At 41.4% G+C, this 22,698-nt stretch overlaps 1 protein-coding gene across 7 annotated transcripts in view; it reads right to left on the bottom strand.

The window, feature by feature from the left end:
- The window catches only part of GABPB1 (GA binding protein transcription factor subunit beta 1), a 72,303-nt gene extending 50,081 nt beyond the window's left edge, over positions 1-22,222 (bottom strand). For 3 of the 7 annotated variants that reach the window (XM_005892167.3, XM_070377885.1, XM_070377888.1), the window contains exon 1: positions 21,252-21,274. The gene's annotated coding sequence lies outside the window, so the exon portion shown is untranslated. Of the gene's footprint in view, positions 1-21,251; positions 21,275-21,312 lie in introns of those variants that run through there. The other 4 variants (XM_070377887.1, XM_070377884.1, XM_070377886.1 and 1 more) reach the window with 3 other exon arrangements.
- Positions 22,223-22,698: the final 476 nt, after the last annotated feature.

The following is a 22,698-nucleotide window of genomic DNA, read 5'->3' on the forward strand; positions in this document are numbered from 1 at the left end:
AATACATTTGAATCAGTTCTAATGAGGTAGATGAAACTGGAGCCTATTATACAGAGTGAAGTAAGCCAGAAAGAAAAACACCAATACAGTATACTAACGCATATATATGGAATTTAGAAAGATGGTAACAATAACCCTGTATACGAGACAGCAGAAGAGACACTGATGTATAGAACAGTCTTTTGGACTCTGTGGGAGAGGGAGAGGGTGGGATGATTTGGGAGAATGGCACTGAAACTTGTATAATATCATATGTGAAACGATCACCAAATCAATGCATGATACTGGATGCTTGAGGCTGGTGTACCGGGACGACCCGGAGGGATGGTACGGGGAGGGAGGAGGGAGGGGGGTTCAGGATGGGGAACACATGTATACCTGTGGCAGATTCATGTTGATGTATGGCAAAACCAATACCATATTGTAAAGTAATTAACCTCCAATTAAAATAAATAAATTTATATTTTAAATAAATAAACTAATTTTTAAAAAAGAAATGCTGTATCACCAACAAAATTTGATCAAACAGATTATGTTGAAAAACATGGAATACAATGATTCCAAGTTAAAAACAAGATTTTATAGATTTAGATTTAATGAAGAAGTTTTTAGGAATAAACAAATTTCCTTAAGTAACATTTTCCTTGTGATATACGTTAAAAATCTATATCTAAATAAATGTTTTCAATAAAAAATAAATAAAAATGTTTAAATATATGTACAGTTTTGTCGGAACTTACGATTAACAATTAAATTATCACTATAAAAAATAATAAAATAAATTTAAAAGATCATTTGAGATTTGAAACACTGCTTAAATGTGTATTAATATTAAGAAACAGTGCTTAAATTTATATTAAGAAATTAATATTGATAATAAGAAACTGGATCTGACAATGATATTTAAGTTTATAACATTTTAGGATTAAAAACAAATATTTACACATTAAATGATGTGATACTTGAAATTTGTTATAAATTAATTGAGGGATGTATGTGGAACCAGATTAGCCATGAGTTGATCACTGGTGAAGTTAGGTAATGAATATGTGGGGTTCATCATACTCTTTCCTTTCCTTTTATATATTTAAAGTTTTCCACATATTTTTTTAAATTTACCCTCCTTCTAGACAAGGACCCCAGAATCTAGAATCCCATTCATTTCCATTCTGCTATTGTCTTGTTTTTTAATCCATTAAATAATTTTTACTGTTCTATACAGTCCTTATTCCTTCTCATTTTCTAAATATATATCACTTTATTTTTCAGCCCTTCATATCTTTTATTTTGACCATGTGGGGTTCATTCTGCTGCTGCTGCTAAGTCGCTTCAGTCGTGTCCAACTCTGTGCAACCCCATCGACAGCAGCCCACCAGGCTCCTCTGTACCTGGGATTCTCCAGGCAAGAGTATTGGAGTGGGATGCCATTGCCTTCTCCGGGGTTCATTTTACCTGATGTATATACTTTAGGACTGCACTAATAAGGTGCATGTAATCATTTAAATTAATGAAAAATTCAGTTCCTCAATCACACTAGCCACATTTCAAGAGTCCACCAGTCCTATGTAACTTATAACTACAATACTGAACAGCACAAAGAATATTTCTATCATTACAAAAACTTCTACTTAATGAAGCTGGTTTAAATGATCTTTAATCAATGTTGATAACAATCTGTTTTTGTTTAAAATATCTTTATTTCCACCATCATTCTTCAAAGATATTTTCACTGGCCATAAAATTCTAGGTTGACAGGCTTTTTCCTTTGTTTTTATTTCATTTCATACTGCAGATATTATTTCACTATCTTTTGATTTATATTGTTGAGAAGTCATTTGTTAGCCTAATTCTTGCTACTTCAATGGTTATCTTTTCCTTCAGCTACTTTTTAAATTTTTCTTAATGTCATTGGTTTTCTACAATTTCATTATGATGTGTGAATTCAAGATGGCAGTACAAAAGGACATGAGCTCATCTTCTGCAAGAACTCCAAAATTACAACTCTTTGCTGAACAACAGTCAAAAGAAGAATGTTGGATCCCACCAAAAAAAGATATCTGGAGAAGCCCCAGGAAGATGGTAGGAGGGGCAAAATCACATTTAGAATCAAACCCCATACCCGCCAGAGACACTCAGAGGGCTCAAACAAACCTAGTGCACACCAGGACTCAGAGACCCCAGAGAATGAGCTAGAACTGTGTTTGAGTGTCTCCTGTGGAGGTACTGGTCAGCAGTGGCCTGCCACAGCGGCAGGGGCTCTGGGTGCAGCAGACCTGGGTATGGCATAAGCCCTCATGGAAGAGGTCACTATTAACCCTACCACAGAGATGCCAGAACTTACATAGGACTGAGGAAACAGACTCTTAGAGGGCACAAACAAAACCTTGTGCACACCAGGACCCAGGAGAAAGGAGCAGTGACCCCATAAGAGACTGACCCAGACTTGCCCATGAGTGTCCAGGAGTCTCTGGTGGAGGCGTGGGTCAGCAGTGGCCTGCTGCAGGGTCAGAGGCATTGAGTGCGTGCATGGGATCTTTTGAATAAGGCTGCCATTATCTTCATTACCTCAACCATAGTTTGGTCTCAGGACAAACAACAGGGGGAACACAGCCCCTCCCATCAACAGAAAATTAGATTAAAGATTTACTGAGCATGGCCATCAAAGCAAGACCCAGATTCCCCCACAGCCTGTCCCTCCCATCAGAATGCTTCCACAAGCCTCTTATACTTATCCATCAGAGGGCAGAAAGAATGAAAACCACAATCACAGAAAACTACTCAAACTGATACATGGACCACAGCCTTTTCTAACTCAATGAAACTATGAGCCATGCCATATAGGTCCACCCAAGATGGACAGGTCATGGTGGAAAGTTCTGATGATATGTGGTCCACTGGAGAAGGGAATGGCAAACCACTTCAGTAATCTTACCTTGAGAACCCCATGAACAGTATGAAAAAACAAAAAGATAGGACATTGAAAGATGAACTCCCCAGGTTGGTAGGTACCCAATATGCCATTGGAGACGACTGGAGAAATAATTCCAGAAATGAAGAGACGGAGCCAAAGCAAAAACACCACCCAGTTGTGGATGTGACTGGGGATGGAAGTAAAGTCCAATGCTGTAAAGAACAATATTGCATAGGAATCTGGAATGTGAGGTCCCTGAATCAAGGCAAATCGGAAGTGGTTAAAAGGAGACGGCAAGAGTAAACATTGACATTTTAGGAATCAGCAAACTAAAATGCACTGGAATGGGTGAATTTAACTCAGATGACCATTATATCTACTACTGTGGGCAAGAATCCCGTAGAAGAAATGGAGTAGCCACAGTCAACAAGAGAGTCCAAATGCAGTACTTGGATGCAATCTCAAAAACAACAGAATGATCTCTGTTCGTTTCCAAGGAAAACCATTCAGCATCACAGTAATCCAGGTCTATGCCCCAACCAGTAATGCTCAAGAAGCTAAAGTTGAATGGTACTATGAAGACTTACAAGACCTTCTAGAACTAACACTCAAAAAAGATGTCCTTTTCACTGTAGGGGACTGGAATGCAAAAGTAGGAAGTCAAGAGATACCTGGATTAACAGGCAAATTGGGCCATGGAATACAGAATGAAGCAGGGCAAAGGCAAACAGTTTTGCCAAAAGAACACACTGGTCATAGCAAACACCCTCTTCCTACAACACAAGAGAAGACTCTACACATGGACATCACCAGATGGTCAGTACCGAAATCAGACTGATGATATTCTTTGCAGCCAAAAGTGGAGATGATCTATACAGTCAGCAAAAACAAGACCAGGAGCTGACTGTGGCTCAGATCATTAACTCCTTATTGGCAAATTCATACTGAAATTGGAAGAAAAGTAGGGAAAACCAACCGACCATTCAGGTATGAACTAAATCAAATCCCTTACGATTATACAGTGGAAGTGACAAATAGATTCAAGGGATTAGATTTAATAGAGTGTCTGAAGAACTATGGATGGAGGTTCTGGACACTGTACAGGAGGCAGTGATCAAGGGCTTCCCCAAGAAAAACAAATGCAAAAAGGCAAAATGGTTGTCTGAGGAGGTCTTACAAACAGCTGAGAAAAGAAGAGAAGCTAAAGGCAAAGGAGATAAGGAAAGATATACCCATCTGAATGCAGAGTTCCAAAGAATAGCAAGGAGAGGTAAGAAAGCCTTCCTCAGTGATCAGTGCAAAGAAATAGAGGAAAACAACAGAATGGGGAAAACTAGAGATGTCTTCAAGAAAATTAGAGATACCAAGGGAACATTTCATGCAAAGATGCACACAATAAAGGACTGAAATGGTATGGACCTAAAAGAACATATTAAGAGGAGGTGGCAAGAATACACAGAAGAACTGTACAAAAATGATCTTCATGACCCAGATAACCACGATGGTGTGATCACTCACCTAGAGCCAGACATCCTGGAATACGAAGTCAAGTGGGCCTTAGGAAGTATCACTACACACAAAGCTAGTGGAGGTGATGGAATTCCAGTTGAGCTATTTCAAATCCTAAAGGATGACGCTGTGAAAGTGCTGCACTCAATATGCCAGCAAATTGGAAAACTCAGCAGTGGCCACAGGACTGGAAAAGGTCAGTTTTCATTCCAATTCCAAAGAAAGACAATGCCAAAGAATGTTCAAATACTACAGAATTGTACTCATCTCACATGCTAGCAAAGTAATGTTCAAAATTCTCCAAAATTCTCCAAGCCACCTTCAACTTCCAGTGATGTTCAAGGTGGATTTAGAAAAGTTAGAGGAACCAGAGATCAAATTGTCAATATCCTTTGGATCATAGAAAAAGCAAGAGAGTTCCAGAAAATCATCTACTTCTGCTTTATTGACTATGCCAAACCCTTTAACTGTGTGGATCACAACAAACTGTGGAAAATCCTTCAAGAGATGGGAATACGAGACAACCTGACCTGCCTCTTGAGAAACCTGTATGCAGGTCAAGAAGCAAGTTAGAACAGGACATGGAACAACAGACTGGTTCTAAATAGGAAAAGGAGTATGTCAATCCTGTATACTGTCACCCTGTTTGTTTAACTTCTAGGCAGAGTACATCATGAGAAATGCTGGTCTGGATGAAGCAGAAGCTGGAATCAAGATTGATGGGAAAAATATCAATAACCTCAGATACACAGATGACACCACCCTTAAGGCAGAACGCGAAGAAGAACTAGAGAGCCTCTTGATGAAAGTGAAAGAGGAGAGTGAAAAAGTTGGCTTAAAGCTCAAATTTCAGAAAAGTAAGATCATGGCATCTGGTCCCATCACTTCATGGCAAATAAATGGGGAAACAATGGAAACAGTGAGAAACTTTATTTTGGGGGGCTCCAAAATCACTGCAGATGGTGACTGCAGCCATGAAATTAAGACGCTTGCTCCTTGGAAGGAAAGCTATGATCAACCTAGACAGCATATTAAAATGCAGAAACATTACTTTGTCAACAAAGGTCTGTCTAATCAAAGCTATGCTTTTTCCAGTAGTCATCTATGGATGTGAGAGTTGGATTATAAAGAAAGCTGAATGACGAAGAATTCACGCTTTTGAACTGTGGTGCTGGAAAAGACTCTTGAGAGTCCCTTGGACTGCAAGGAAATCCAACCAGTGTACCCTAAAGAACATCAGTCCTGAATATTCATTGGAAGGACTGATGCTGAAGCTGAAACTCCAATACTTTGGCCACCTGATGCGAAAAACTCACTAGAAAGGACCCTGATGCTGGGAAAGTTTGAAGGCGGGAGGGGAAGGGGCCAACAGAGGATGAGATGGTCAGATGGCATTACTGACTCAATGGACATGAGTTTGAGTAAGCTCCGGGCATTGGTGATGGACAGGAAAGCCTGGCATGTTGCAGTCCATGGGGTCGCAAAGAGTCAGACATGACTGAGCAACTGAACTGAACTGAACTGAACCAAGGTGTGAATTTATTTTCACTCTAATGTGGATTCATTGGGATTCTTGAATCCTAGTTTGGTACCTTTCATTGTTTCTGGAAAACATCAGTAATCACCTCTCTAAATGACCTATTTTTCTTTCTCTTCTTCTGGAATTCCAATTAAGACTTTCTCACGCTATCCTCCACATCTCTTACCCTGTCATCTATATTTTCCATCGTTCTCTTTTCTACCTTGAAGCTACATCTTGGATAATGCTATGTGATCTATATTCTAGTTCAAAAATTTTCCTGATGGGTCTAACGTGCTGCAAACTGCACCATTAAGTTTTTAATTCATTTACTCTATTTATTTCCAGTAGTTGTAATTGTTATTTTCAAATCTACAATGCCATTTTTTTTTGCTTCCTCTCTTCAGATGTGTTATTTCTGTGAACACAGTAATTATGGTTGTTTAACCTGTATCTTCTAATTCTAATATATGATGCCTATGACAATCTTTTTCTGCTGTCTCTCCTTTCCACTGGTTCTTGCTCATGTTTGTCTGCGTGTACGGTTGGTTATCTTTGACTACGTGCCTGTCAGTGTCCTTCAAAAATTATTTTGGGGAGCCGTAACATGAAGGATTGCTTCACCAATACGTGAACCATGAACTTCCTGATGTTCAAGATGGTTTTAGAAAAGGCAGAGGAACCAGAGATCAAATTGCCAACATCCGCTGGATCATCAAAAAAGCAAGAGAGTTCCAGAAAAACATCTATTTTTGCTTTATTGACTATGCCAAAGCCTTTGACTCTGTGGATCACAATGAACTGTGGGTAATTCTGAAAGAGATGAGAATACCAGACCACATGACCTGCCTCTTGAGAAACCTGTATGCAGGTCAGCAAGCAACAGTTAGAACTGGACATGGAACAACAGACTGGTTCCAAATAGGAAAAGGAGTACGTCAAGGCTGTATATTGTCACCCTGCTTATTTAACTTCTATGCAGAGTACATCATGAGAAACGCTGGGCTGGAAGAAGCACAAGCTAGAATCAAGATTGCCGGGAGAAATATAAATAACCTCAGATATGCAGATGATACCACCCTTATGGCAGAAAGTGAAGAACTAAAAAGCCTCTTGATGAAAGTGAGAGTGAAAAAGTTGGCTTAAAACTCAACATTCAGAAAAGTAAGATCATGGCATCTGGTCCCATCACTTCATGGGAAATAGATAGGGAAACAGTGGAAACAGTGTCAGACTTTATTTTTTGGGATCCAGAATCACTGCAGATGGTGATTGCAGCCATGAAATTAAAAGACGCTTACTCCTTGGAAGGAAAGTTATGACCAACCTAGACGGCATATTCAAAAGCAGAGAGAGACATTACTTTGCCAACAAAGGTCCATCTAGTCAAGTCTATGGTTTTCCAGTGGTCATGTATGGATGTGAGAGTCGGACTGTGAAGAAAGCTGAGTGCCGAAGAATTGATGCTTTTGAACTGTGGTGTTGGAGAAGACTCTTGAGAGTCCCTTGGACTGCAAGGAGATCCAACCAGTCCATTCTAAAGGAGATCAGTCCTGGGTGTTCATTGGAAACTGATGCTAAAGCTGAAACTCCAATACGTTGGCCACCTGATGCCAAGAGTTGATTCATTGGATAAGACTCTGATGCTGGGAGGAATTGGGGGCAGGAGGAGAAGGGGATGACAGAGGATGAGATGGCTGGATGGCATCACCGGCTCGATGGACATGAGTTTGAGTCAACTCCAGGAGTTGGTGATGGCCAGGGAGGCCTGGCGTGCTGCGATTCATGGGGTCGCAAAGAATCAGACACGACTGAGCAACTGAACTGAACTGAACTGAACCGAACATGAAGGAACATTACTCAAAGGAACACTTCTATTTGCTTCTGCAAAACACCAAAAGGATAATACCAGTCAGGGACCAATCCAAATAAAGTTATAAATTAAGGTGCCCTTACCTCACTAGGCTGGGGCTACAATTTTGTAGTGTTTTTTTTTCTCTCCTGTTCTACTCAGTACTGAGACAATTTGCCTGAAGTCCTTTGATATTTGACTGGGAAGTAGGCAATGGATGAAAGGGGGTCAAGGATGTGCTCTGGTTCATCCTTCCCTCTCAGGAGTAGACATACAGGTTCAAGCCTAACAAGGACAGATCTCTTATATGACTCTTATATAGGTAAGCTCTGAGTCTTGATTTCTGTCCATCTCATCCCACAAGGCCGTTGAATGGAAACCCTAAATTTCTTGATATCAGCAAACACACTCAGGGGAAAAGTGCCTTCAGTTCTCCAGGTATTCCTCTAACCTCCCTTGGTTTAGGCTTTCTTCTGGAATCTGACTCACCAGATTCCACCATCTCCCCAGTTTTCAAAGCTCTTAAAGTAGTGCTTTACATGTCGTACCCAGCATTTTCAGTTGTTCCTAAAAAGAGGGCTGGTTTAAATAATCTATCCCACCAATACCCAGATGCCAAGATATGTTTCAAAGTAAAGTTTACATGTCTTCCTGATGTCGCATTAGTCGTTCAGTCGTGTCTGACTCTTTGGAACACCACGGACCATGGCCCACCAGGCTCCTCTGTCCACGGAATTCTCCAGGCAAGTATACTGGAGTGGGTCGCCATTTCCTTCTCCACTTCCTGATCTATCAGACCTCAATGTACAAGAAAAAAAGAGGAGTCAAAGATAACAACTAAGCTGTTAGCCTGAACAACTTGGTGAAAAATAGGATTATTTACTGAAATAAAGGTGTCAAAGTGGGAAAGGGTGGGTCAGATGTTAAGGAGGTTGGCTACAGACTGTTAAGTTTGAGATGCTTTAGCTAGATTTTAAGTTTCTTATGGGTAGAGACAAGACTTTCTTTTAGTGTCATTTGAATGCGTAACTAGTTTAGAATAGTGCAACATACAAAGTGGCTATTTAACTAGGCAAGAGTGTCTCCATATTTAGCAGCAACGCTACTCTCCACCCTAAGATACCAGTAGCAACCCCCAACCCTGTTTCACAACATCAAAAAAATTTCTCTAGCTTTTGCAAAATCACTCCGATTGAGAACCACTAATTAAATGCTTCTTAATTTCTATACACTATGCTTTCACCATCCTTTCTACCACTGTCCACTCAACTGGACACAAAGATATATAAGAGGTAAGAGTTAATCCAAGCCAAAACTTTAGCCAAGCCCAATTCAGCATTTCTCAAATTGGGTTTCCCAAAGCTCCAAAGGTCTGCAGTACTGAGGAAAACAGGGAGTGAAGGGGTAAGTAATACAGGTTGGAGGCTACCAAACAGTTTCACCCTCACTCAAATAAGACCATCTCTGGGGACTCCCCTGGAAGTCTAGTGGTTAAGACTCTATGCTTACTGCAGGGGGTAAGGATTCAATCCCTGGTTGGGGAATTAAGATCTTGCATGCCAGACCCCACATGTCACATGCAGTAAAAAAAAAAAAAAAAACAAACTCCAACTGTTACATGATCCTATGTAACGTTATATTTTTAAAAGAAAACTACTGCCAGTATAACATCCTCTTGTCAGATATAAAATGGTCAAAATTTTAAATCTCAAGCAAGAATTACTTAACAGCTCTTTTTTATTGCTATTCCACACCCAAATCCTCGTTAACATAAACCCAGAAAAGAACTACTAATACATTTGCAAGTCCTGGCATGTTATGTGATTTAACTATGCTCCCCTTTTATTTTTTTGACAGTAGCCAAATAGAAATCAAGTAAAACTCATATGGATAAATCAGGGCCTCCAAAATCAGATTCTGAACTATAAGTCATCCAAGAAAGTTTAAATCCAAAATTATACAGCAAGAGTTTGTTCTAAGCAGCACCCATGCATTTCATGACTCCTTTCCTCCATTAGGTTAAAACCTCTTATCTTATACAGTTACTCCTCAATGCACCATATTTAAAAAAAAAAAAAAATGTATGCTCTATTACAAACTTCCCTCAGTTTTAATATTGTTTTAAATATTACAATACAATTTCAACTACCCTAAAGATCACTTCTTGATTCCAGCTTGTGCTTTATCCAGCCCAGCATTTCTCATGATGTACTCTGCATAGAAGTTAAATAAGCAGGGTGACAATATACAGCCTTCATGTACTCCTTTTCCTATTTGGAACCAGTCTGTTGTTCCATGTCCAGTTCTAACTGTTGCTTCCTGACCTGCATACAGATTTCTCAAAAGGCAGGTCAGGTGGTCTGATATTTCCACTTCTTATTTAACTTACATGCAGAGTGCATCATGAGACACTTATTTAACTTCTATGCAGAGTACATCATGAGAAATACTAGGCTGGATGAAGCAGAAGCTGGAATCAAGATCGCTGAAAGAAGTATAAATAACCTCAGATATGCAGATGACACCACCCTTATGGCAGAATGAAAGTGAAAGAGGAGAGTGAAAAACTTGGCTTAAAACTCAACATTCAGAAAACTAAGATCATGGCATCCAGTCCCATCACTACATGGCAAATAGGTGGGGAAACAGTGGCTGACTTTATCTTGGGGGGCTCCAAAATCACTGCAGATGGTGATTGCAGCCATGAAATTAAAAGACACTTATTCCTTGGAAATAAAGTTATGACCAACCTAGACAGCATATTAAAAAGCAGAGACATTACCTTGTCAACAAAGGTCCATCTAGTCCAAGCTATGGTTTTTCCAGTAGTCATCTATGGATGTGAGAGCTGGACTATAAAGAAAGCTGAGTGCTGAGAATTGATGCTTTTGAACTGTGGTGTTGGAGAAGACTCTTGAGAGTCCCTTGGACTGCAAGGAAATCCAACCAGTCTACCCTAAAGAACATCAGTCCTGAATATTCATTGGAATGACTGATGCTGAAGCTGAAACTCCAATACTTTGGCCACCTGATGCGAAGAGTTGACTCATTGGAAAAGACCCTGATGCTGGGAAAGATTGAAGGCAGGAGGAAAAGGGGATGACAGAGGATGAGATGGTTGGATGACACCATCAACAGACGTGAGTCTGAGTGAACTCTGGGAGTTGGTGATGGACAGGGAGGCCTGGCGTGCTGTGGTCCATGGAGTCACAAAAAGTTGGACACGACTGAGGGACTGAACTGAACTGAAAGGTCACTTTCTTATTAAAAAGCCCTTTTTATTGCTTTTAATTTCAGGCATCAAAAGATATAATTAAATTGGAACTATGCTAATAAATTTCCTATTTCCCGTATAAGCTATCAGATATACATTCTCTATTGCTATCTACATTCTATCTGTGTGTACCAATGTCCCTATTTGACTGTAAAATTATGACATCACCACAAAGCTGTTTTCAAAGAAAAACAGAATATAAATGTCTGTAATCGAAAGATAAAAAATGTTTATTGATGAGTATTTACTATTAATGTTTAAGACAACCTCGAGTTCTATATCTAAAGAACATAAATTATACACACACATCACACACAGGGTTTCCCAGGTGGCTCAGTGGTGTAGAATTCACCTGCCAATGCAGGAGCCTCAGGAGGTGTGGGTTCGATCGGTGGGTCGGGAAGATATCCTGAAGGAGAAAATGGCAACACACTCCAGTGTTCTTGCTGGAATAATACCATGAACAGAGGAGTCTGGTGGGCTATGGTCCATGGGGTCGCAGAGAGTGGAACACAACTGAGTGACTAAGCAGCCACACACATACACACAAAACTACAAAAGAGTAAAAGCATTCATCAACTGGCATGACCAGAACTTCTCATGCCAGCCAAAACCTAGTCTTCCTCTTGTATTGCTGATAACACTATCACCCTCTTTTCCTCCCAAATTAGAGAGTCTGTGAGCTATCCTCAACTCCTCTCTCTTCCTCTTGTCTCTACATACAGCAGATCATCAAGTCTTATAGGGGCTACTTTACTTCTCCTTTGCTCTTCTGTTTTCAATAGTTCAAAAATTCAAAGCATAGAAATGTATACACTGAAGTCTCAACAGAAGCCTTTATGCTACTCCCGTCTTCTCCCCAGCCACAATTATTCACCTTTGCTAGTTTCATGGATATCCTTCCAATATTTCTATAGTTACCAAATGACTGCATTACTATATACTTTCTGCACTTGCTTTTCTTAACGCATCCTGAAGATCCTTTCCTATTAGTTCATAGAGGGCTTCCTCATTTTCTATAAAGCTGCTTAGTATGCTGTTGTATGGATACATCTCAGCTTACTGTAGGTGGACTTTATTGCTATTATAAACTACACTGCAATTAATAACTTTGTAAATGCATCATTTCATTTCATAGAACTGTAAGATAAATTCCCTGAAGTTGGGCTGCTGGGACAGGGATAAATGCAATTTTAATTATGATAGGTACCAACCTGCCTTCAAGTCATTTATTTTTTTAGTTTTCTTCTTTTTTTTCAAGTCATTTTAAAACTAATCCTTTACTCCCCGTTCTCTTTAACATTGTATTCTCGTGTCTGTATTCATCCATTTATCCAGTTTTACTCTTCATTACATTCATTACCACCTGACATTTGTTTACTGCACCCTCTCTCCCCCAACACTGAATGTCAGCTCCAAGAAAACAGATTTTGTCTTCTGTTTTGTTCATTACTGAAACACCAGAGATTGGAATCTTGCCTGGCACAGAGTACTGTTAGGCTGAAGAGGCTTTGACCAGCCAGGAAAAGGAAAAGGAAGAACACATGGAGTCAAGCCTAAGCATGGCATCCTATAGAGCAAATACTATCTTGGTGATGTTAAGAAGTCAAGAATAAGGCTAAAGAAGCAGAGTGTAAAACAGAAAGACTTGAAAGCCAGAAAGCAGAGTTTGGACTTTATCCTGTAGACAATTGAGAGTCGTTCTATGTTTTGAGCAAACGATGATCCATTCAAACATTTATTCAGCACAAGTTCAATTCACTTTGCTTGGCACAGTGGAGAGTGCAAAGGTCAACAGTACATGTTCTCTCTTCAGGCTGCTTAGGTTTAGCGGCAATGGGCTCAAAAAACTTTTAGGAAAATTATTCTGGCAGCCATATGCAAGATGGATTGGAAGAAAGTTAGAAAGGGCAGGACTTCCCTGGTGGTCCAGGGGCTAACTGCAAGCTCCCAATGCAGGGGGCCTGCGCTCAATCGCCGATTAGGGCACTAGATTCCACATGCCACAACCAAGACTCAGTGCAGCCAAATAACTAAGTAAATATTTTAAAATAATTAAATAAAGTTAGAAAGGGCAAATAATAGGCAATGCAGAATCCCAAAAATAGAGATCCAGGAAAAACTAACCTAAAGAATAATGCTGACTGATGGATATAAGAAATAAAGGAGAAACATATCACAGATGACTTCAAGATTTAAGCATGATGATGATAAAACAAAGAAAAATAAAGTAGGTGGAAGTTGGGTAATAATAAACCAAAAACAGAATGAAATTCCTTGAGCCTCTCAAAGGAAATACTTGGTAAACCAACTGGAGATACCAGCCTGGGGAGTACCCTTATGGGTCATCAACATATAGAACATCCATGAAGAAGAGACAAAAAGAGGTGAGCACAGAGCCAAGGACTGAGAGGAGTGACAGCGCTAAGAGGATCGTGAAACAACAGAAATCCAGGAATGAAGCAACTAGAAAAGGAAAATCAAGACGGCACACTAACATGAAAGGCAAGGACAGGAAAGGTTAAGAAGCCTAAGTGGAAGTCAATAGCAACACACTAACTGAATAAAACCAGGATGAAACCAATACCATTGGGAAGGATGTCCCTTGAAGCAACAGTCTGAATATGTCACATTCACATGTAATGTCATTACAAAATTGCAATAATGTAGGGAAGAAGTAGCGAAAGAGCTGAGGGCAGCAATATTTTAACTGTCTTAAAATTTTTGAAATAAAGAAATGAGGAAGATAGCTAAAAAGAACAGTAGTTAATAGTTAAAGTCATTTTTTTCCTCCTAAAACAGAAGTCTGTATACACTGCAATATTTGAAGGTAAGGAGAAATCCCTGCAGTTAATGATCAAAGTGATCAAAGGAAAGTTAAGTATGGCAGCAAGATTCCTAGAAAAGCAAGATTCCTCTTCTATTCTGTTTACAAAATAAGGTGACTGGATAGATCTGTCACGGTGACAACATGCAAGCTTGCATTCTATACTCTTTTTCAATTAAATATAAGTCAGTGACATCTCTTGAGAGAGAGAAAAAAGATACAAAACAACAGCAAAATATCAGATTAATAAAATGACTGCTAAGTAGCAAGGGTCCACTGGATTTGTACAGCATAAATTTACAGTGGCCAAGAAATTTTCATAATTACCTACCTTCCCCAACAAATACACTGCGATCTCTGAGGAAAAACAGGAACTAGACAGGTAGGAAGATTTGACAACAGGAGTCCAGTAAAATATGAAAGGAGTGATTGATGTCCAGTTCAGGCTATATATAATGCATACAGGAATAAACTAAGGGAGACAAACTGAGGGTCCCCATGAACAGCACAGATAAAGGAGCACAGGTGGAGTAACTGCAAAGATCAAAAGTTCACACAAGCCAGTTAGGATGTAAGAAATTTTTTTAGATCATTCACTTAAACAGTATACTGTTTGCTACGTTTAAACATTTGTGTGTCTCCCCAACCCTGAATTTTATGTTGAACTCCTAATGCCCAAAGTGATGGTATTAGGTAGGAGTCTTTGGAAGGTGCAGTCAGATCATGAATGAGATAAATGTCCTCATAAAAAGAGACCTGAGAAGGGTCCCTTTGCACCTTCCACCATAAAAGGATACAACAGAGAAGTCTGCAATCTGAAAGAGGGCCCTAACCAGAGCCCCGTGATGTGGCACCTTGATCTTGGACCTCCTATACATGCTTTAATATTAAAAATGTTGTAATAGTAAAATAAAATAGGACTCAAAATTAAGTAAATTCCACAGGTTCCTTAACTGCAATTCCAAAAGCCAAAAAAAGCTGTGAAACCCAAAATAACTTATTTGGCAGTAACACCTTACCTAAACTGACATGAAGTTATTTATAGTCTTTATTTACCCCACTTGGTGTAAAGGTTCATACATTTTGCAGCAGAAATAGTAACTTGTTTGAAGCCGGCTACTGCACTAACTGTTGAAAGGTTACATTAACACTACCTTGCTGCTGCTACTGCTAAGTCGCTTCAGTCGTGTCCGACTCTCTGCGACCCCACAGACGGCAGCCCACCAGGCTCCCCCGTCCCTGGGATTCTCCAGGCAAGAACACTGGAGTGGGTTGCCATTTCCTTCTCCAATGCATGAAAGTGAAAAGTGAAAGTCAAGTCGTTCAGTCGTGTCGGACTCTTCGAGACCCCATGGACTGCAGCCTACCAGGCTCCTCTGTCCATGGGATTTTCCAGGCAAGAGTACTAGAGTGGGGTGCCACTGCCTTCACCTTAGCTATATACAAAAAATTCTTCCTGGGTGGCTCAGATGGTAAAGAATCCACATGCAGTGCGGGAGACTTGAGTTGGGAAGATCATCTGGAGGAGGGCATGGCAATCCACTCCAGTATCCTTGCCTGGAGAATCCCATGGACAGAGAAGTCTGGTGGGCTACAGTTCGTGGGGTTGCAAAGTCGTACAGGACTGACAGACTAAGCACAGCACTGAGCGATTAAGTATGTCTCAGACACTTCTCATCAATTTATATGCTCCTTGGAAGCAAAGTTATGACCAATCTAGACAGCATATTAAAAAGCAGAGACATTACTGTGTCAACAAAGGTCCGTCTAGTCGAGGCTACGGTTTTTCCAGTGGTCACGTATGGATGTGAGAGTTGGACTATAAAGCTGAGAGCCGAAGAATTGATGCTTTTGAACTGTGGTGTTGGAGAAGACTCTTGAGAGTCCCTTGGACTGCAAGGAGATCCAACCAGTCCATCCAAAAGGAGATCAGCCCTGTGTGTTCATTGGTAGGACTGATTTTGAAGCTGAAACTCCAATACTTTGGTCACCTGATGCAAAGAGCTGACTCATTTGAAAAGACCCTGATGCTGGGAAAGATTGAGGGCAGGAGGAGAAGGGGACGACAGAGGTTGAGATGGTTGGATGGCATCACCGACCCGATGGACATGGGTTTGGGTGCACTCCAGGAGTTAGTAATGGACAGGGAGGCCTGGTATGCTGCAGTTCATGGGGTCGCAAAGACTCGGACACGACTAAGTGACTGAACTGAACTGAACTCACTTAATCCTTCCAAGCACCATGAGTTAAGTATTGCAATTATTTGAATTGCACAAAGAAGGAAAGTAAAGCAGATTAGGCAAGTTGCCTACAGTCACAGAACTAGGGAGTGACTAAACTGGGATGAACACATTTAAAATATTACACATAAGGTGAAAAAAAACCATAAAATACAGAACTGATTAGGTAGGGTGGCAAGAATCAGTGGTGTTTCTTCCTATTCAATTAATATATTAGAGTGGTAAGGAATCAAACAAATACAAAACACTTCACGCACTTTCAAATGCTCATTTATGTGCAGTTCCTTAGTCAACTTGCATAAATTGCACAGTGTAAAATTCAAACTCAGCTTATGCTAGTATCTTTAATGTTTATTGAAACATAACCTTAATCCTTTTAATCCCAAGAGATACATAATCATACAAATTCACTGTAAAAGTTAGAAAATTTGTGTAAGTAAAAAGAAAACAGTCTTCTATAAAATTACATACAGAAATAATCACTTAACAATTTGGCAATTTCCTTCCAGATGTCAATATACCTGTTATTTAATAAAAATAAAATCATATTTTTAAATTTACTTTTTTTACTTAACATACACCAAAACATAATTTCATGTTTTTACATTTTTATGGCTCAGCAGTAAAGACTCTGCCTTCCATTGCAGAAGCAAGTTTGACCCCTGGGTCAGGAAGATCCTCTGGAGAAGGAAATGGCAACCCACTCCAGTATTCTTGCCTGAGAAATCTCATGGATAGAGGCGGCTGGCGGGCTACAGTTCATGGGGTCGCAAATGAGTTGGACACAACTTAGCGACTAAACAACAACAAAGCATTAAAAAAACGGCTAGGCAGGACCCCCACGGTAGGCATGTATCCTAATTCTGTGAAACATCTAAATTGTTTACAATTTCACAGCATAGAACTGCTTGTAACCAAGTCTGTGCTCTACCAGTTACTAATTCTGCTAACTTGGATGAGCTACCTAGTAATTTCTCTATATCTCAATTTTCTCTTATGAAAAATGGGAACAGCATTACTTACTATATATGATTAATGTGGGGAAGGAATCAAATGTGTTACTATGCAGCTTTTATTATCAATGATGCTGCAACTGGTTGTAAACAGCTACCGATTTATTGGTATATTTCTATTACACCAAAATAAACACCAAGACAAATTCACTTAAAATTTCCACATCAGAAGGTATGCCCATTTTTCAGGCTTTGAATACACCAAACTACAGCTGGGTTTTAAAAAACCCTCATTAAATAGTTCTCTCATTTGATACTCATTTCTCCTCATCCAAGAGAATGAAAACTGAGACCCAGTTAGGCTAACCTGTTTCAATTAGCTTTTGCTCTTCCACTTTTCTAGCTGCAAACCTACACACATCTGTAAACTCTCAGTCCGTAAGGAACTTAAGGAAACCTGGCCGAAATCCTGACTCGCCTCACCATCTCCCCTTCTCTTGAATTCCTACCTTGAACGCCCATCAGTGGAAGGGGACAGCCTACCACCAGAAACAACCCATTATACTGTTGTTGAGGAATTTTTCTTCCAGGATGTTAAAATCTGCCTTCTTCTAATTTCTACCCCTTACTCCTAGTTCTTTCTGGTCAAATCAAACCTGATTGTTCTGACAGGAGAGATGAGCTTCTCTTTTTTGGGCCAAAGATCACAGTTTTTCAACTTTTCCTCCCTTCCATTTCCCTCCACAATCAAAATTCTCTAGCCATGCTCTATAGTTGGGTGGTTTTTAAACTTAGTTGTTTATCATCTAAGGAATGTGAGAAAAACAGAGTGGGTCAGTTCCTATCCTACTTAAGCTTGAGCCTCCATAGGTCTTTTTAATGAGCTCTCCAGCTGATTCTGATACAAAGTTTCAGAACTGATCCAAGATCCCACTTAAAATAGGATAGTATGCTATTTGAAATAATACCCCAGGTACAACACAACCAGTACAAAGTAAAGTGGGGCTGACACCTTGCTCTTCAAAATGGCATTTACTTTTTAAAATTTTTTAAGTGTTCATTCATATTAAATGTACAATCAGTTAAAATGATCGAGTCTTTTCCACACTATTTGTGCATTACCATCTTGGGCCCTAACAGCCAACCTTTATAATCATTCCCATTAAAAGGTTAAGAGAGCCAGGGCTAAGAATTTTAGGTTTCTATTTCTAAGTGGACCAATGGCCCTACAGGTGGATTTATTTTCAGTGGGGAAATCACTTAATGGTCAAGCCTCTAACACTATGGACATACTTAGCCCAAAAAATAAAAACTGCATTAGCCCACCAATGTCTGAACGGGAGAGGTGGCTGCACCAAAGTATCTTCTCTGTGCAGAACTCTGTTGTCAACATTGTGAAGTAACACACAGGCCCTAATACTAACACTAATAAACTGACCAGAGAGCCTGATCGAACAAACATCTTCAGAAAAAGTTAAATATACTAATTATAGTTGTCCTGAGGTAGACACATTAGTGCTACAGAAACCTGATTACTAGTTGGAAAGCTCAGGGACCAAAGAAATGACTCACTGGAAAACTAAGTTGCCCTGAACTTAAAGGTTTTGTTTCAGTTTGCTTATTAGTATTTGCAGAGAGAAGAGATGGAGCCTATCCACGCTCAACCTGCTTGCAAAGGGCTACGGCACCCTCATCATTAATTCATGAGTCAAAACTTTCTCGCAGTGACTCCTGAACCCCTCACAACTTGTTTTACCTGCTATTGCTAACTTAAGGTACTCAAGGGCCAAAAAAAAGTCCATTCTATAGACCATGAGCTCATCATAAGTATATCTAGAGCTGAGGGTGGGAAGTACAACTCAAAATCCAATCTGATATTTATTTTCATGTGAATAGCAAACATCAAAAATGTACCTGGCATTTTCTAGCAATTACATGAAGACAGACCAGATGCTTCCTGTTGATGGAACAGGAGAGAACTACAGACTGACAGAATCAGACTAAAGTTCACAAAACAACCAGAAGCTTCATTTCAGAACCATTAAACCAAAGCAGGTATGGCTTTAAGTGTTCACACATTTACAACCGTCCTCCAACCTAGAACACCCAGACTGATTCAGAAATAGGTAACTCATGAACTCTTAAGTTACAAGTTAGCTCTACATCTGTATATGCGTTACAATGCAAAAGCAATTTCACCAAAGGTTTCACTGCGGGACTCCTTTTTAATCTGGCATTCCGATAGTACTTTGAAGTGTTCAACTTCAGAAATTACATTTACACACAAGTTTTCACAAGCAAATTTAACATGGGATTCGTGTTTTACTTGTGTACATCGTTAAAAATAAGTTGTGGAATTAAAAATTAAGTTTAATCATTTAAATTTTTTTCAAATATTCTGAGTCTCTAAAATCATATGCAGATTATGCAATCTTTATTCATGATGTTTATGCATCTAAATCCCAAATTGAAAAAAAGCTAGAGCTCAAGAAAAAAGCACAGGAAACAACCTTCTTATCCGTATTTTTTTAAATGTGTCTTTTACAATAATATCCTGATTTGATTTGAATGATGAGAGCAGGATAGAAATGACACATTTTTCAGCTTTTGAAAAAAGGAATGCGTATACAGTGGCGTTTACCAGCAGTTACATGATGTGATACCACAACAAACTGAACGCAGAAGTAGGTTCACGAATCCAGCTATCTTCTGTTAAACATTCAAAAGAATCAGAAATGCAAAACAATGTCACTCTTGCCTAAAATATCACTGGCGTTAACATGCAATAGTCTTTTGTTATTTTGTGGGAAAATAAATTCGAGAAAAAGTTAAAAAAGACAAAGGCATCTTTCGTTTCCTTAAATTCAAAATCTGAGCGTGAAAGTGGAAGTGTCAAGGTCGATGGTTACATGTCAGTGAGAAGAAATTTAAAGCAAGCTGGGTGGGTCTCTGTGTGAAAAAAGACTATCTGCAGAAAGAACTTCTGGCCTCTAACTTCTGCATAATAAACTATGGTGCTTTAACTCTGGGAAGGCAAGTTACTGCACTCATTACACCAAACCATTTTCTAGATAAAAACTGTACTTCACAAAGTAACTTGCCTGAATCGAGACAGCAAATCAAGTGTACAGAGAGAACACTTAAGATACTTCCACATTACCAAGCCCCCTTCAGAAGTACTGTGGTCTCTGCCCCTCCTTTGAACAGATGTCTCCACGCCACAGTCCAATCAGGTTTAAAGCAAGAGTTATGTGTACTGAAAACAGGCTTCAAGTGGGAAAACACACACAAAGCAGGCCTATATCATTCCTTTGGTTTCGGTTTTCACGATGCACCCTCGAGGCTAGGCACGCTGGTTCAACATGGTAAGAGAGCTTCAAAGAAAACACACTAAAAACACACTGATGGTGCTGAGACAGAAATGACCTGGCAAAATTCTCAACTTCGTCCCGGAGGCCGTGCACCCGCAGATGCCGGCGGGCAAATGCCAAGAGCAGAAGTCCCCAGCATCCAGAGCAGCTGGCTTCCTCCCTTAGCAACTCGAGTCCCCGAGGCCGAGGCAATCGCCGCGGCCGACCCGCACGGAACCAGCTGGGCGCTCCCGTTAACCCTGTCCGAGCCGGCCAAGCCGGCTGCTCCCGCCGCGGCCCGAGCGCCTCCAGGCCCCGCGGCCCGAACAGCACAGCGTGCCGGGGGCCGGCCGCCCCCACCGACCCTTCCCCGCTCCGGCTGGGCGGTCCGGAGGCCCAGACAAAGACAGCGGAGGCTCCCGGGGCGGCAGCGCCAAGGCCGTAACGCGCCAGCCTGCCTCGCCCGCCCACCGCCTGCTACTCGGCGGCCGCAGTTCCCGCAGCCCTGGCCCGACCCTATCCCGCTCCAGGGCCGCCGCTCGGCACCGGCCCGGCGGAGAGCCGCGGGGAGGCCGTGGTGCGCCGGGGCCGACGAGGGGGCGGCGGCCGCCACCATGTCTGCCCGCCCCTCCCAGAAGCGGGGTGCCAGCGGACAAAGCGCGGCGGCGGCGCGGGCGGAGCGGGGACCCAGGCCCACCCCGCCGACCCCCGCGGAATAAGCGGGGCCAGGAGCCCCGGAAACCCGGCGCCTTAATGCAATAAACAGGAAATCGCGGGGATGATCTGGGTTCCGGGGGAAGTGGAATTATTTTTTACCAGCGAAGAGATCAACTTCCACATCCGGTGGTAACAGGGCCCTACACAGACCCGCACTGACCTGGAAAAGCTTCGGGAGCGGCGACGGGGGAGCAGCAGGAGGTGGTTCGGGGACCCGAGGCGCCTCGTACCCTGCCGGGCTGACGCGGCCCCGCTAAACACAAAGCGCTTCAGCTGCACAGGGCGCTATTTTCCGAAAATGCCGCGTCTGGTCGGCGCCCAAAATCCCCACCGAAAAGTCCCCCGTGCTGCGCGCGGAGGGACACATGGTGTGCGAGTGAGTCAAAGCTCCCAGCATCCCTCCCAGACCCGGCCCTCGTCGACTCTTAGCCTGAGCCTTTCCGCCCCTGCCCTAGTTAGCAGATCCCCCTCCCACCCACTCTCCGATCCCTTCCCGGCGGGAGAAAAAGGGCGAAAGGGTCTGATTTTTGTTTTTAACGAAGAGGAGGGAAATAGGCCATTTCTACAGCTTCAGCCACACAAAGAAACCGGCGGAATGATCCCTCTTCGGCGACCGCAAGTCCCGGCTCGCCCAGCGCCTGCGCGGCACGGGGGTGGGAGCTGCGGCCGGCCATGTGCGCGGCGGAGCCGCGGGCTGGACACGCAGCCTGCCCGCTCGTTTCTGCGGGGCTAGGAGTGGGAGGCTGAAGTGCGTGTGCTAATCTCTCCCGCATGAGCGCTGAGATGAAAACATACATGTTCGTGTAGCTCCCTCCTTTTTAAACATTGTGTTGGTTCCTTATACTTTGTAGATCCTAATAACTGCTCGCTGAATTCCCTTGAATTACTGTCAACTCAGAGGTAGAAGTCTTGTTTTTCCGGGGTTGGGATGTTAAGGTGTTTGTTGCATTTTATTAAGAAAGTAGCAAAAGTTTATTTGAGGGCGCTTACCTGGCGGCCCAGTGGTTAGCACTTTGCACGCTTCGGCTGTAGGGCGCGGAGGTTCGATCCCTGGTCAGGTAAATAAGCTCCTGCATGCTCCGCCCCCCCAATTTATTTGAGAATGGTGATTTGCAAAGTAAGAGTCTTATGAGTTTAATTTACTTACAATGGGTAGCTAAGAAACCCTTAACGTAGATAAACTTCTTAACAGATGAGCCAGGGAGTGACTTTTGCAATCTTCAACCTTAACAATTTTTGGCATCTTATATCTATGAATTGGGAATATGGGAGAGAGCACCAAGATTTTAATTTAGAAGAGTTTACAAATGAAATACATATTGCCCACTGATTTAGGGTGGCCTCAGGTAAACAGTCTTTCTCCACCTACCTATTTGTAATATTGATGTAGAGATTTGTCTTTGTGTAACTTACAAAAATGTTGTGCCTAAAATAAAATGAATGACATAGGAGTCGTATTCTGTTTTTTCTTTAATATTTTCAGTGCTTCTTTGGATCCTCACATGCTTTTCTTTAACATTGATTTATCTGAGTAAACATTCAGTTA

This window comes from Bos mutus, chromosome 10, assembly GCF_027580195.1.
Source record: "Bos mutus isolate GX-2022 chromosome 10, NWIPB_WYAK_1.1, whole genome shotgun sequence".
In the NCBI taxonomy this organism is placed as follows: domain Eukaryota; kingdom Metazoa; phylum Chordata; class Mammalia; order Artiodactyla; family Bovidae; genus Bos; species Bos mutus.